The following is a 15,816-nucleotide window of genomic DNA, read 5'->3' on the forward strand; positions in this document are numbered from 1 at the left end:
AGGAATGTGATTAGCTCTGACAACCTTCTTGCTGTCAGATATTCTATTCTTGAAGAAAAGTCATAGTGAGGTAACTGTGTTCCTGTAAACCTCTAGCAAAACAAATATTAGTCTCAATGCTGAAAGGTAAGATTCCAAGCTTGACTTTCACACTCCAAGGTCCTGTTTAGGAGGAGGGGCTTCCTGGGCAAGCTGATTATCCTGCCTGAGAGCATTCATCCAGCACCCAGTCTTGGTCCTCCCACCAGTGGCCAGTCACAGCTGAAGATGCAGCTCTCAGTCTCTGGGCCCTCCTCTTACCAAGGTCCCCATACCCTGCCCAGCCACCTTAAAGGAGGGAGCCAGGTGCCCAGCCCACAGTTGCCCTCAGTCTTCTCAGTCTACCCTAACTTTGGGGGGGAAGCTGGGTCTTGTAGACTCTGACCCAATCAGATTATTGCAAGCGTTGAGTCATGGAGGTGGGGATGGCAGAGGTAGGTTGCCTAGTGCTCTGAACCCTGGGCCAGGCCAGTGAGTGTCTCTAGCAAGGTCTCTGGACCTCTGCAAGACTCGGCCTTTGGCCTGTCCCCAGGCTCCACCCCTTGCTACCCAGACCAAGGCCAGAGGACCTGGAGGGCCATGGACGAAGGCTGAAATATACCTTTTACTACACTCTGCTGAGAGGCTGACTATTGGTGGACCTGGTCTTCTAACCTCTATGGTCTTTAGCTAAGGACGGCAGCTCCATGCCCATCTTGCCCCTATTACAGTATCTTCCTTGGTGAGATTATACAAACTTTGACTGAAAGTGGGTAACTTAGACCATCATGGTCTATTTCCACTAGCCCAAGATAATCACATTCTACTCTGTTTCTATAACTCAGGTAAATTAACTAACAATATCATGTGATGATATAGTTTTTATCTTCCTCTAACTGAAATATTATACTTAAAAAGCATAATGTCCCCTCAGACATATATATTGCAAATGGGGGAACCATTTATTCATTCACTGCTGGAGCTATAGTTGAATTGTTATATTTTGAAAACAATTTTTATTGGAATGGAGTTGCTTTACCATCTTATATTAGTTTCCGTTGTACATCTAAGTCAATCTATTATAGGCATACATAGATCCCTTCATTTTTGGATTGTCTTCCCATTTAGGTCACCACAGAGCACTGAGTAGAGTTCCTTCCACTTTTTTCGTTTTTGAATTCAAATTAAGTTATTTGTATTAACTGGAGGATAATTACTGTACAATATTGTGATGCTTTTTGCCATATATCAACATTAATGAGCCATAGGTATACATGTGTCCCACACATCCTTAAGCCCCACTCACCTCCCTCCCCACCCTATTCCTATGGGTTGTTCCAGAGCACTGGTTTTGAATGCCCTGCTTTATGCATATATAAACCTGAATGATGATTTTCCTGAATGATGAAATATGCAATTTTCTCTATATCACATATGAGTTATGGGTGTAGTTTTTTCTACATTAAATTTGATATCTGTATTTATGTTTGGAAATCTAGCTGTATATTTTTGGTCATGATAGATGGACTATTGTATGTTTCACATCTGGATATCTCTGCACTCTTTTCCCTACATAAATATGGAATGCTGTATTCTTCACATAGGAAAATTTGAGCACATGTTTTCCTGAATAAAGTATGGAATATTTTGCAGTTTTCTAATGAAAATCTCACTTAAGATTTTCGGACATGAAGTATATAATTCTCCATAGTCCAAATATGAAACACCGAGGCAAATTTTCATTACTGAACTAGGAAATTTGTACATCTCATAAATGATCATCTAGGTAAAGATTTTCCTACATGAAAGTTGGTATATTTCATATTTCACATAAAGAAATATGGACACAGATCTCCTTGTTTGGGGATACTCTGTATTTCACATATGAAAACATGGGTGCTGATGTTTCTACACTAAATATGTAACTCTCTATATTTCCCATTTGAAAATCTAGACACAGGTTTTCCTGCATGAAACATGCAATATGCTATATGAAAATCTGGAAAAAGGTTTTCCTGCTTAAATACTGAATGTTTTATTTTACACTTATTAAAATCTGTGTGCACATTCTGCACATGACATATGGAATTCTCTTGTGTTTCTCTTTGGAAAATATAGACATTCAGGAACCTACATTAAATATTAAATTCTCCTTAGAACTCATATTAAAATATTGGCACAGGTGTTGTGGGCCTAGGTTTTCAACTGTGAAATTATATAATTCTGTATGATTCACGTGTGGAAATCTGAGTGCAGATTTTCCTAAATGAAGTATGAAATCATGTATATCTTACAGATGATAAGTTAAGTGTAGATTTTCTGCTATATTGCTATATGGGATTCTGCATATTTCATATAAGAAAACCTTAATTATGATTTTTTGACATAGAATATGTAATTCTAATTTCACATATAGATATCTGGGAACAGATTTTCCTACTTGAACTATGACATCTCTATATTTCACATATAGAAATCAGTGTACAGATATTCACGCATCACATATGAAATTTTCCACGTTTCGTATGTGGGACTCTCAGGCCAGATATTTTAGAAAATATATGGAACTCTCTATATTTCCCAAGTAAAAACAAGATGAGGAAGTTTTGAGATGAAATATGGACGTTTGTTCATTTCTCATATGAAAACCAGGGTACAGATTTTCTTACATGACATATGAAACGTGTATATTTTAGATACGAAAATTTGAGTTCAAATTTTTTACATGAATTATGGAATTTTCTATGTTTCAAATATGGAAAACTTACCTTAGATATGCTTCTATGAAATATAGAATCCCTATATTTCCTATATGACATGTGGACCCTGATTTTGCTCCATAATATGTGCAATTCACTACATGTCATATATGAATATCTTGGTTTAGATTCTCCCACATGAAATATGGAATTCTCTGTATGTCCCTTTCAAAACATGAGGGCAGGTTAACTTGACGAACAATGGAATTCTTTATATTTCACATTTGAAAATCTAGGTGCAGATTTTCTACATGAAATATGAAATTCTGTACATTTCTTGTATTAAAGTATTAGTGCAGATTTTCCCACTTCAAATATGGAATTCTCTATATTTCATATAGGAAAGCCTGAAAGATGACTTTCCTACAGGAAATATGTAACTTTCTATATTTCATACACGAAAATATGGGTACAGAATTTTCTCCAGGAAGTATGAAATCTGTATTTCATGTCTGAAAATCTAGCTGTATATGTTTGGTCATGATATATGAAATATTGCATGCTTCACATATGGATATATGTGCACGTATTTTCCTGAAAGCATAGGGAATTCTGTATTATTCACATAGGAAAATTTGAGTATCCATTTTCCTGCTGAATCATGGAATTCTACTTTCATAAATGAATTTCTCAATTAAATTTTCTGACAAGAGATGTACAATTCTCTATCATTCAAATATGAAATTCCAGTAGCAAATATTCATTCCAGAAATACGAAATGTGTACATTTCACAAATGAAAATCTAGATAGAGCTTGTCTTACATGAGGTGTGGTACTCTTTACATTCCATATAAAAGATCTGAGCACAGATTTCCTTGATTTAAATATAGACTAATCTGTATTTCACATATGAAAATATTGGCGTTGTGTGTTCTACAATATATGTATTTCTCTACATTTCACAAATGAAATGTTCAATTCTTCGTATCGCATTTATAAATATTGGCTGCACATTTTCCTACATGGTATATGGGATTCTCTGTGTTTAGCATTTGAAAATATAGACTTTCATTTTCCTACACTAAATATTAAATTCCCTAAACTTCACATATTAAAATATTAGCATGGGTTTTGTAGGCATAGTTTCTCAAATGTGAATGTGGAATTTTGTGTTTTGCATGTGGACATCACATTAGAAGTTTTCCTAAATGAAATATGGACTTCTGTATATTTTACAGGTGATAATTGGAGGAAGGGTTTTTCTGCTATATTGATACATGGGATTCTGTATTTTTCATATATGAAAATCTTATGATTTTATTACATAAATATGTAACTGTCTATATTTCACATTATACAACACTGGGAAAAACTTTACCTACATGAAATATGAAATCTCTACTTTTCACATATATTAATCAGTGAACAGATTTTCACACATGACATAAGAAATTTTTCATCTTTCATATAAGGAAATCCCATCCCAGACATTCATACAAAAAAACCCTGAAGTCTATATTTCATATATGAAAATACAGTTGCCAATTTTCCCACATGAAATGTGGAGTTCTCTCTATAGAATCACATGTGAAACCTGGACACCCATTTACCACAAAATATGAAATCTTCTATATATCATATAGGAAAATCTCTGCTCAAATTTTCCTCTAGGCAGTACTTAACATTATGTATGTCACACATGAAAAACTGGGTGCTAATTTACCCATGTACAATCCGGAATTGTGTATATTCTGGATATCAAAATCTGTGCACCAATATTACTACCTAAACTATGGAATTCGGTATATTTCACATATGAAAATCAGGGTGAAATTTTACTCAGTTAAAAATGGAATTCTCTATATTTTACATATGAAAATGTCAGTGCTGAATTTACATCATGAAATATTGAACTTTTTGTATTTCACTTTAGGAAAATCTGGATGCTGAGTTTCTTACATGAAATATGGTATTTTCTATACCTCATATATGACAATCTGGGTGGTGACTTCCTTACATTAAATATGGAAATCTCTATATTTCACAGACGAAAATCATGGCATTGGTTTTCTTAAGATATGGAGAACCTATATGGTATTGGAGTTCTCTCTGTTTCACAAATGAAAATATGTGCACCACTGCTTCTTCGCAAAATATGGAATTCTTTGTATTTCTTCTATCAAAATCTAGGCTTGAACACTCTTTCATGGAAGTTGGACTTCTGTATATTTCACATTTGAAGATCAGAATGGATTTTCCTATGAGAAATATGAAATCACTGCATTTCGTGTGAACCACTGGTTCTTCAGGTACTGACACATTTGTTCCCTGTTTGTGTCCCTGTGCCTTGCACATGCGTGTGTACAGGTGTGTGCTTGTGTCACCTGTGTTTGCGTGTATGTGCATGGGCCCAGCCCCCTGCTGACATGGGAGATGAAGGCGAAAGAACATGAGATGTCTAACAACGAGAAGAGGAGGCAGGAGACGTCCACAGTCTAGGGGAGACTGGTCCACGCATCTCTGCGGTGACCCTGTTCAGGACAAGAATGAGCAAAGGATGGCCAGTGACAACTCTGGGTAGTGAGTCCACAAATCTGCAATTACCTCAGGAGACAAAGACAGGCTCACAATTTCTGCTGTGCTGTTGTGTGTGTTTGTATCCGCAAGAGGGGTTGGAGGGTTTGCAGAGTCACCCAGTGTAAATCAAGTGGTGGGGGCTCTAAAATCATGACCTGTGGACCCCTCAGTCTGTGGGGGCATTGGCTCTGATTAAAACTCTTCAAGAAATGGGCATAGAAGGAACCTACCTCAACATAGTAAAGGCCACATATGATAAGCCCACAGCAAATATTATTCTCAATGGTGAAAAACTGAAAGCATTCCCCCTAAGATCAGGAACAAGACAAGGGTGTCCACTTTCACCACTATTATTCAGCATAGTTTTGGAAGTCCTAGCTACAACAATCAGAGATGAAAAAGAAATAAAAGGAATCCAGATCGGAAGAGAAGAAAGTATAACACTCACTGTTTGCAGATGACGTGATGCTGTACATAGAATACCATGATACTATCAGAAAATTACTAGAGCTAACCAGTGAATTTAGCAAAGTCGGAGGATACAAAATCAATACACAGAAATCATTTGCATTCCTACATACTAACAATGAAAAATCAGAAAGAGAAATTAAGGAATCAATTCCATTCACCACTGCAACAAAAAGAATAAAACATCTAGGAATAAACTTACCTAAGGAGACAAAAGAACTATATACAGAAAATTATAATTTGATGAAAGAAATCAAAGATGATATAAATAGATGGAGAGATAATCCAGGTTCCTGGGTAGAAAGAATCAATATTGTGAAAATGACTATACTACCAAATGCAATCTACAGATTCAATGTGATCCCTATCAAAGTACTAATGGCATTTTTCACAGAACTAGAAAAAAAAAAGTCACAGTTTGTACGGAAACACAAAAGACCCTGAATAGCCAAAGTCATCTTGAGAAAGAAGAATGGAGCGGGAGGAATCAACTTACCTGCTTTCAAATTATACTACAAAGTCACAGTCATCAAGACAGTACACAAAAACAGAAATAAAGGCCAAGGGAACAAGATAGAAAGCCCAGAGAAAAACCCACACACATGTGGGCACCTTATCTTTGACTTAGGAGGCAAGAATATACAATGGGAACAAGACAGCAGTTTCAGTAAGTGGTGCTGGAAGAACTGGACAACTCAGTGCAAAGAATGAAATTAGAACACTTCCTAACACCATCAGTTCAGTTCAGTTCAGTCGCTCAGTTGTGTGCGACTCTTTGCGACCCCATGAACCGCAGCACGCCAGGCCTCCCTGTCCATCACTAACTCCCGGAGTCCACCCAAACCCACGTCCATTGAGTCGGTGATGCCATCCAACCATCTCATCCTCTGTCATCCCCTTCTCCTGACCTCAAACTTTCCCAGCATCAGGGTCTTTTCCAATGAGTCAGCTCTTCCCATCAGGTGGCCGAAGTATTGGAGTTTCAGCTTCAACATCAGTCCTTCTAATGAAAACCCCGGACTGATCTCCTTTAGGATGGACTGGTTGGATCTCCTTGCAAACCGAGGGACTCTCAAGAGTCTTCTCCAACACCACAGTTCAAAAGCATCAATTCTTCTGCGCTCAGCTTTCTTTATAGTCCAATTCTCACATCCATACATGACCACTGGAAAAACCATAGCCTTGACGAGACGGCCCTTTGTTGGCAAAGTAATGTCTCTGCTTTTTAACATGCTGTCTAGGTTGGTCATAACTTTCCTAACACCGCACACAAAGATAAACTGAAAATGGACTAAAGACCTAAATGTAAGACCAGAACCTATATAACTCTAGGAAGAAAACATAGGCAGAATACTGTATGACACAAATCATAGTAAAATCCTCTATGACAAACCTCCTAGAATAAAGGAAATAAAAACAAAAATAAATAACTTGGTGCTAATTTAATTTAAAAGTTTTTGCATAGCAAAGGAAACTATACACACAGTGAAAAGACCACCCTCAGAATGGGAGAAAATAATAGCAACTGAAACAACTGACAAACTATTAATTTCCAAAACATACACACAGCTCATACAAGTCAATACCAGAGAAACAAACAACCCAGTCAAAAAGTGGGCAAAAGTCCTAAACAGATATTTCTCCAAAGAAGACATAGAGATGGCTAAGAAACACATGAAGAGATGCTCTCCATCACTCATGATTAGAGTGTTAGTCGCTCAGTCGTGTCCAACTCTTTGCAAGCTCACGGACTGTAGCCCACCAGGCTCCTCTGTCCATGGAATTTTCCAGGCAAGCATACTGGAGTGGGTTGCCATTTCTTCCTCCAGGGGATCTTCCTGACCCAGGGATTGAACCTGGGGCTCCTGCACTGCAGGAAGACTCTCTACCATCTGAGGCACCAGAGAAGCTCATTATTAGAGAAATGCAAATCAAAACTACAACGTGATATCACCTCACACCAGACAGAATGGGCATCATCAAAAAGTCCACAAGCAACAAGTGCTAGAGATGGTGGGAATGTAAATTGATACAGTCACTATGGAAGACAGTGTGGAAATGCCTTAAAAAACTAGGAATAAAACCACCATGTGACCCAGCAATCCCACTATTAGGCATATGACCTTCCAAAAACCAAAGCTGAAAAAGACACACGTACCCCAGTGTTCACTCCAGCACTATTTACGGTAGCCAAGACATGGAAGCAAGCTAGATGTCCATCGACAGAGGAATGGATAAAGAAGCTGAGGTGCGTATATACAATGGAATGCTACTCAGCCATAGAAAAAAAGGAATGCATCTGGGTCAGTTCTAAGGAGGTGGATGAACCCAGAGCCTATTATACAGAGGGAAGTAAGTTAGAACGAGAAAAACAAATACCGTATATTAACGCATACATGTGGAATCTAGAAGGATGGTACTGATAAACCTGATCCCAGAGCAGCAATAGAGACGCAGACATAGAGAACAGACTTGTGCACAAGGGTAGGGGAGGAGAGGGAGTGGGTGAGATAAATGGAGAGAGTAGCATGGATGAATATACATTAACATATGTAAATAGATAGCCAATGGGAATTTGCTGTATGACTCAGGGAACACAAACGGGGGCTCTGTAATAACCTAGAGGGGTGGGAATGAGCGGGAAGTGGGAGGGATTCAAGAGGGAGGGGACATATGTACACCGAAAACTATGGTTAATTCAGGTTGAGGTGTGACAGAAATCAAACCAATACTGTAAATAATAATCAATCAATGAAAAATAAATATTTGTTAAAAGCTAGAAATAGGTAATTTGGAAATTACCTAGAATGTCACAATTGAGAGGGAAAAAACCCCTTAATATGTGATCTATTGCCTTCCAGGTTCCGTTCTCTTCATTTTTAAAAAGTATGAGATAGGGGAGTTAATGTCTTCATGATACTGTATCTATTATTTGGACCAGGAACTGTTCTCTGTGATATGTGCATGCTGACCTGACATCCCATGGTCTTTCATGCACTTAGGAGACACTGTGTTCAATCCGTACACGGTAAAGTTTCCTGCGGATGGACATGTGGATCTGCCTTTTGATCCAGAGTACACTAGACACCGCAATGTGTTCCAGATTGGGGGTCAGATACAACACGTCTCTGTTCCTCTCCACCTGGCACCAATCTGACTCAGCTCTTGCCAGGGAGGTGACTTTGGGTAAATTCATTCACCCGTTAACCGCTACGTGTTTCTGCTTCCTCAGCTGCCGAAAGGGATGACAGCATTAAAAATGCTACCTCATAGTGTTGTGATGAGTACTCAAAGACTTCATTATACGTGCACACATGGAGAGCTAACCACGGTTCAGAAGGGTGAGCTTATCTTCCTGCCTCTCTTCACTTCCGTTTCTGCTTGTACTCACACCCCCGTCCCCGCCCCCACCCTTTTCCCCTCCCACCCCAACTCCGCTCTCTAGCACCCGTGTCCCATCCTCAGACTCTCCATCCAAAATCATGGCTGACGATCTCCTCATGATTTACCTAAATGTAAGACCAGAACCTATATAACTCTAGGAAGAAAACATAGGCAGAATACTGTATGACACAAATCATAGTAAAATCCTCTATGACAAACCTCCTAGAATAAAGGAAAATTAATTTCCTTTATTATGAAAATTATGAAAATATCCATACCATTACCCTTGGATTAAAAATCATGAATATTAGCAGAAGAAATAAGAAACACACTAAAACTGGCAATGTGAAAACTAAACAAGAAATAAAGCATTAATGATGAAAGTTTGACTATTAACATTTTCATATCTTCATTAGATTGAGATTTTCAGAATTTGATACAGGGGAATTAGACTTGATAAAAAGAAAGCCAAAATAAAAAAAAAACCTATGTGAAGAAGTTTCTTGGCCTTTAAATGACCCTCTGTAAGGTTTTTAAAACTTTATATACTCTAGTTCTATAACTGGCCAGTGACCACTTACTTCCTGTCATTATACATATCATAGGAAGGGGTCATTAGACTTGTAACTGCATAGAGAATATGCACTAAATTTTTCCATACGAGCACATGATGAAGCCTCAGTGTTGTATTTAGGCTTCACAATGTCCCCACAGGAAGAGCCGAATACTCATTATGCTAAAAAAAAAAAAAAAAATCCTTCCCCCATGCCTCATACAATCCATTCTTGAGGCCCTGAAGGGCTGAAGTGATGCTGCAAGGTCCATGCGGTGAGTCAAAGGTGGTCTTGACACTGTGTCCCTGGAGCACTATCCAGGGAAATGTGGAACAGCAATAATATTAACTACAGTAATGACAACAGCTAGAATTGACCGGGAACGTACCATATGGCACATACTGTTCTGACACTTTCCCCTGTCTTAACATGGTCAGTGTTCTACACTGCCCCATGAAGTAGTTAAATTTACTCCAAGCTAGTGCTTCTATGTGGCTAATGGAAGAATGAGGCACAGAGACACTATGTTACTTGCTCAGAGTCGCCCAGCAGTCAGGGAACCACCGGTCTCGAGGCATTGTGGAAACCTCAGTGTGTTCTGTATTTATTCAGTCAAGGCTAAGATCCAACGGCTATGGCAAAATATGTAGAATAACAGCTACCACATAACACAAATTGATCTTACCTCATAGAAATGCACACGAAATAGAAATCGGATTTCTTCAGAAATCTTTCAGATAGAGGCTTGGCAAGACTGCATCAGGATGTTTTGTAGAAAGGATAGTCTGAGAGCCTCCTCAGAACAGCAGACAGCAGGTCAGTGAGTCTCCTAGACTGGAGGTCTTGGGTTTGTGCATCAGAGAAGGCAGCAAACCCCTGTCACCTACACATGCTCCCAGTGGAGACAGAGCCTGGCAGGAGACAAAATAAGACCATTCCTCTGCTCTAGTAGTGCCTAGACAAGTTGTCCATGTCAATCAGAACTGAGGAATTCTAAAAAAAGAAAAATGGAGATTTCATGATCCGCACTCGGTGCATCTCACTTAGTGCAGCTACAATAGTGCCCTAGAATCTGTCCGTTTTCACTATGCTTGGGAAACTCTCAGGGACTTTAGTAAACCTCATTAGTAGCGAGACTGTCAGCAAAATAAGGGAAATAGCGATCAGAACACATATCAGAAAAAAAAAAAGTAGAGATGATCAACAAAACCCAAAGCTGGCTCTTTCAAAAGATCAATACAAATTCATAAACGTCTACTCATGTAGACCAAAAAAAGCAAGATATCTAAAGACAACACTTACGAATATCGGAAGTAAAATAGATTTCAGATCTCACAGAAATTAAAAGGATTCTGTGAATGATTATAATAACTACATCTGGCAATTTCGGTGAAAGGAACTAACTAACAAAGTTGAGCCAAAAAGAAATAGATAATCTATTTAAAAATCGAGCTTGTAGTTGAAAAATTTACAGAAATCTCCAGGCCCAGGTGGTATCCCTGGCACAACAGACAAAGGGAGGGAAAAAATGGGTAGGGACAGAGAAAAGGTGACTATATTCTAACACAACCAGTTACTCAAGGTAAAATGGGCCAAATCCAAGCAATGTGATGAAGCCATTGGTTTTATTTTCTCATTGTCCTCCAGCTTCTCCTTCCTGCCTCCCTCCTTTGCCCCAGTTGCTTCCTCCTTCTTAAGTCCTGCCCTGCATCAAGAGTAGCAGTGTTATGAGGCGCGATTCCCATATTGTAACTGATATCCGCTGGCTGACTGACATTCAGCTGGATGCTATCATCCCTGCAGCTGGTATACTCAAGCTTTCTGTCTCATCATGGACCAGAAGGTTTCACTCCTAATTTCAGGTATAGCTAGGAGAGAAGGTGCAGGGCACACGTTGGAGCCTTGAGTCCTTCATCTGTGAAATGCGGATGACCACAAATTGTGGGAGAAACAGAGATTTCGGCACCAGACCCTTTGCAATGAGTGCTAAACCCAATGAAACATGACAAACTCAGAGCATCACGGGACTCCTTGACATTCAGAAGCACCTCAAGTAGATTTCCCTGCCAGGACTGTTGCGTTTATTGCTCCTTCAGCCTGGAATGCTCTTCCCTTAGGTAAGCCCATGGCCTGCTCCCTCACTTCCTCCACATCTCTGCTTAATTGCCATCTTTCAGGGAGATTTTCCCTCATTATCTTGAATAAAATAATAACATCATACCCCACACACCCCCTTTCCCCTGATCTAGTATTATCTTTCTTCATAGTGCCTGCCACCCACCCTTGATTTACTTACTGACTACCAGGTCTCTGAAACGAGAGACTTGGTCCGTTTTGTCCTGTTACAAACTCCTCGAATAGCGCTCTGGTATATGGCAGGTGCTCAGAAAACATTTGCTGAAGGACAGTCGGGAGCCAGGCCCTTTACACACATCGCTAACATGCACAGGTACCCTCCAAGACCGACACTGGCCCCACTGAATTAATTATCATACACGCTCAATGACACACAGTCAGCATGTCAGGTTCCAGGCTTCGGAATCATATCTGCCAGCTTCCAAATCCTCAGCTCCTGGACAGAGACCTCACAGCCAAGAACTCAAGAGGTTTTATTTCTAACACAACGACTCCAAACAGCTCAGGTAGATACCCAGACACACAAAAAAAGGTCACTGAGTATCTGCACAGAGAGCTCACAACTCGAGCCTCAGACCCTCAAATACGACAGAGACCAAACACACTGCGACAAAGAGCCTCCAAACAGACCAAGGTCGTCAAGACAGAAACAAATGAGAATCGCACAGATACTTCACATCACGGAGACTGACTTCCGAACCACTCCGGACACTTACTAAGTTAATACAGAAACCGCTAAGCAGAAAGACATAACTTTGAGTAACTCAAGAACATCATACAACCTGCAGATAAAGTTCCCAGACAAATGGAAAACCTGCACCCTGTGCGCAGACCCCAAGCAGCTGAGAGTTTCCACCTTAAGACAAACCCCTCCTCAAAGCAGCTCAGAGACAGCACAACTTGGGACCCAGAATCAAAAGCTCAGAGATCTCACATTCTGGGGCGCAGACGCCTACACAGACATCTCACACCCAGGGACTCAAGTGCCCCAAAGCTCCAAAAATGCACATCCCGGCACACAGGCACACACATCCTAGAGGCTTTGGACTATGGCTCTCAAAATCCACTCCGATCAAATACCCCATCACCCACAATCCTGGCCAATGGCTCAGAGAGATCAAACGTACCCAAAACAGCATCTGTGATGTCACACGTAGCCATACACAACCCCAAGCTCCCTGACCCAGGTTACTCTCCAGGGAGAGACACGAAACAAGCCCTGAGACCTCTCCCTGGTCATGAATTGCATGCATCTGTGCGACTTACCGCGCGTTGCCATCTGATCCAGACTGAGGGAGAGCTCAGTAAGACTGAAACACGGTCGCCCTGCACAGCCACTGACTGTGCCGAACCTCGCCAGTAACCAAGGCAGCCATTCAACCCCTTCGGGAAAAGCGGTAAAACTCGGAGAAAACATGGCACACTCTGAAAAGCCGGGCAAACGAACGCAGGCGCCCTGGTATACACACGCCTCGCGCCCAGAGGTCCAGCTCCGCGACCTCAGTGCCTGTCTAAGACAGGCAGCCAATGGGAACTGAGCAGGAGAAAAAGGAGGGCGGGAGTAGCCGGACTTCCGCGTATACTCGCGCTCCGGAAGAACTAATTCCGGCCATCTCCCGGTCGCCTTACCCCCAAAGCGGCAGCCAATCTCTCGCTCTGGAGCCATCCCCACCTTGGATGTGACCATGTCAAAACGAAGGGGTGGAGTTGGAAAAGAGACAAAGAAAGTTGCGGCTTAATATCAGTGTCCACTCAAATTCAAATGCGGCGGGAAGGCGGAGTGGAGCGAATGCGGTTGGACCCAGTGGCGCCATGAGTGCCTCCGCTGGGAACTGTGGTCGATGCCCGACGCCGTGTCAGGGGACCCTCTGTGTTGTCACACGCACTCTCCCAATGGTACCTTCCAGAGTGGGTGGTCCTACCGCTACCCCTCAGCGGTACATCCCAGGACAAAACTGTTTCATCTCGAGCGCCTCTTGGTGGTGAGATTGGGGAACAACAGACGTAGATTCCCCAACCTTCCCAGGATGATAATGCAAAGGGTGGAAAGACAAAGTCAGGAGGAAAACCCCACAGATTGCCACACTCTTGGACTCGGAAAAAAGTCTTCATAAACTGAAGATTACTCCTCTGTGGTGGCCACTATTGTAACAGGAAGCATTCAAAGAATTTTCTCTGTGCTGAGCATTGGCATTGGTGCTTGTTTGTGCTTTCCTGCTTAACACAGAATAGGTCTCATGGGGAAAGGCGGCCACAGTCCCCCAACTGGCAGAAGAGATAAAGCTACTGAGAATGGAATCCGAAGGCCTGGCGTGGGGACGGCCTCTGTCGCTGACTGCGAGTGATATGTGAAAGGACAACAGGACTTTCCATTCTGTTAGAAAAGGGGTCATCTCCAAGGGGACCCAAGGACACCATGTAGGTGAGATAAAGACCACAGCTGTGTCATCATCTTGTCATCCCTGAATATGTTCCCTAGCAGAATCCTCAGCCTGTCTAGCTGTGCCTCTCTCAACGAGTTTAAATTTATTCATTCTGTCATTCAGTCATGTGTGAAGCACATGTATGTGTGAAGCACAACTATGAGTGTTAGGAAGGAGAAAATCAACCTTGCCCTCATGGAATGTACATTCTGTTGGGATCATACACCCCCAAACTCTAAGTAATTTTTCAGGCGTTTGTAACTGCCGTGATTAAAATTAAATCGGGATAGTGAAATAGAGAGAGGGGATCATGTCTAGAAAGAGTGGTCACGGAAGTTCTTTCTAAGATTGTGACTTTTGAGCAAAAGCCTAGAAGAGATGCCTCTCTGGGAGAAGAGTACCCCAGACAGAGATAATGGCCAGTGGAAAAAGTGGGGAGTGGAACTCAGTGTCGTGTGTGTGAAAACAGTGAGGAGGCTGATGTGACTGTCACAGCGTGATGGAGGCAGAGCCAGGAGATTGGATGAGAGAGGTAACGAGGGGCAGGTCCCATAGGGCGTACTGGCCATGGGGAGGACTTTGACTTGAGCCCCAGGAGGGTTCCTACAAGAGAAGCCCCCATGCTTCCTTCAGAGGCCCAGGTCAGACAATGATTGTTGAGGGACGCCTGGTTTACCCCCAAGAAAACCACAGGCCCTCTGAAGCTGAACGTGCCTTTCCTCGAATCCCCACTCTCAAGGGGAATGCCCCCTACTGCTCCCAGTGAACATCCATGTCAATGGATGATACCCTCAGGAGAGCCAGAACAAGGACCCTCGTGGTGTGAGTGAGGTCACATTCAGTCTTGCAGAGGCAAAGAGGGACGATGTAACAGGCACGGAGTTGTCAGGGAGAAAGACAAAGCTAGAGCATTAGATAGGAGCAGAGAGACTCTTTCTGGAAGCAAAGTGTCCCCACTTAGTTAGCAGCCACCTATGGGTGCCCAGCCCTGCTACTGGATGATGTACCTGTCTCTACAGGAGAAAAGAGGCCCCTCCTCGGGGACTGCCTCTAGGGAGTGATTGAGTTACCCATGGCCAGGGCATCGGTCATGCTCCCTTGACACACATCAGGGGCCTCTGCCCATCAAGACAAGGACATGTTCCAGTCATGGGGAGGCTCATGCTGTACACAGGGTCCCTCACAACCTCTTCTGTCCAGACTACACTCCTGCTGACCTCAGTGCCAATGAATGCTTTAATGGGGGAAAGAGAGGCAGGGGTCTCTGCATTTGTGGTGGAGCCTCATGAAAATTGCTGAGTGTGAAGTTTCTCCCCACCTGCTTGGAGCCTCACCTCTGTAATTTTCAGCACCACCTCCCAGGGGATGAGAAGGTTGCATTCCATATATCCGGTAACCAGCTGAGTGTGTGATGGGGAGACACAGAGAAATATCCTGACAGTGCGTCAGTCACAGGGTCCTTGCGGCCCTGTGCAAATGCCCCCCTCCCTCACTACCTGGCCAGGGTTGTGCTGAGTCTTCCCTGCCTCCTCCAAGGAACCCAGGCTTACATCCAG

The 15,816-nt window shown here is 42.0% G+C and overlaps 1 protein-coding gene across 35 annotated transcripts in view; it reads right to left on the minus strand.

The window, feature by feature from the left end:
• Positions 1-13,732, minus strand: part of LOC145537074 (histone-lysine N-methyltransferase PRDM7-like) — a 50,641-nt gene extending 36,909 nt beyond the window's left edge. For 16 of the 35 annotated variants that reach the window (XM_081567624.1, XM_081567622.1, XM_081567627.1 and 13 more), the window contains exon 1: positions 13,104-13,355. The gene's annotated coding sequence lies outside the window, so the exon portion shown is untranslated. Of the gene's footprint in view, positions 1-10,386; positions 10,695-13,103 lie in introns of all 35 variants that reach the window. The other 19 variants (XM_081567626.1, XM_081567625.1, XM_081567616.1 and 16 more) reach the window with 3 other exon arrangements.
• Between the last annotated feature and the right edge of the window lie 2,084 nt (positions 13,733-15,816).

Source organism: Giraffa tippelskirchi, chromosome X (assembly GCF_054371585.1).
Source record: "Giraffa tippelskirchi isolate mGirTip1 chromosome X, T2T-mGirTip1v1.2.pri, whole genome shotgun sequence".
In the NCBI taxonomy this organism is placed as follows: Eukaryota; Metazoa; Chordata; class Mammalia; order Artiodactyla; family Giraffidae; genus Giraffa; species Giraffa tippelskirchi.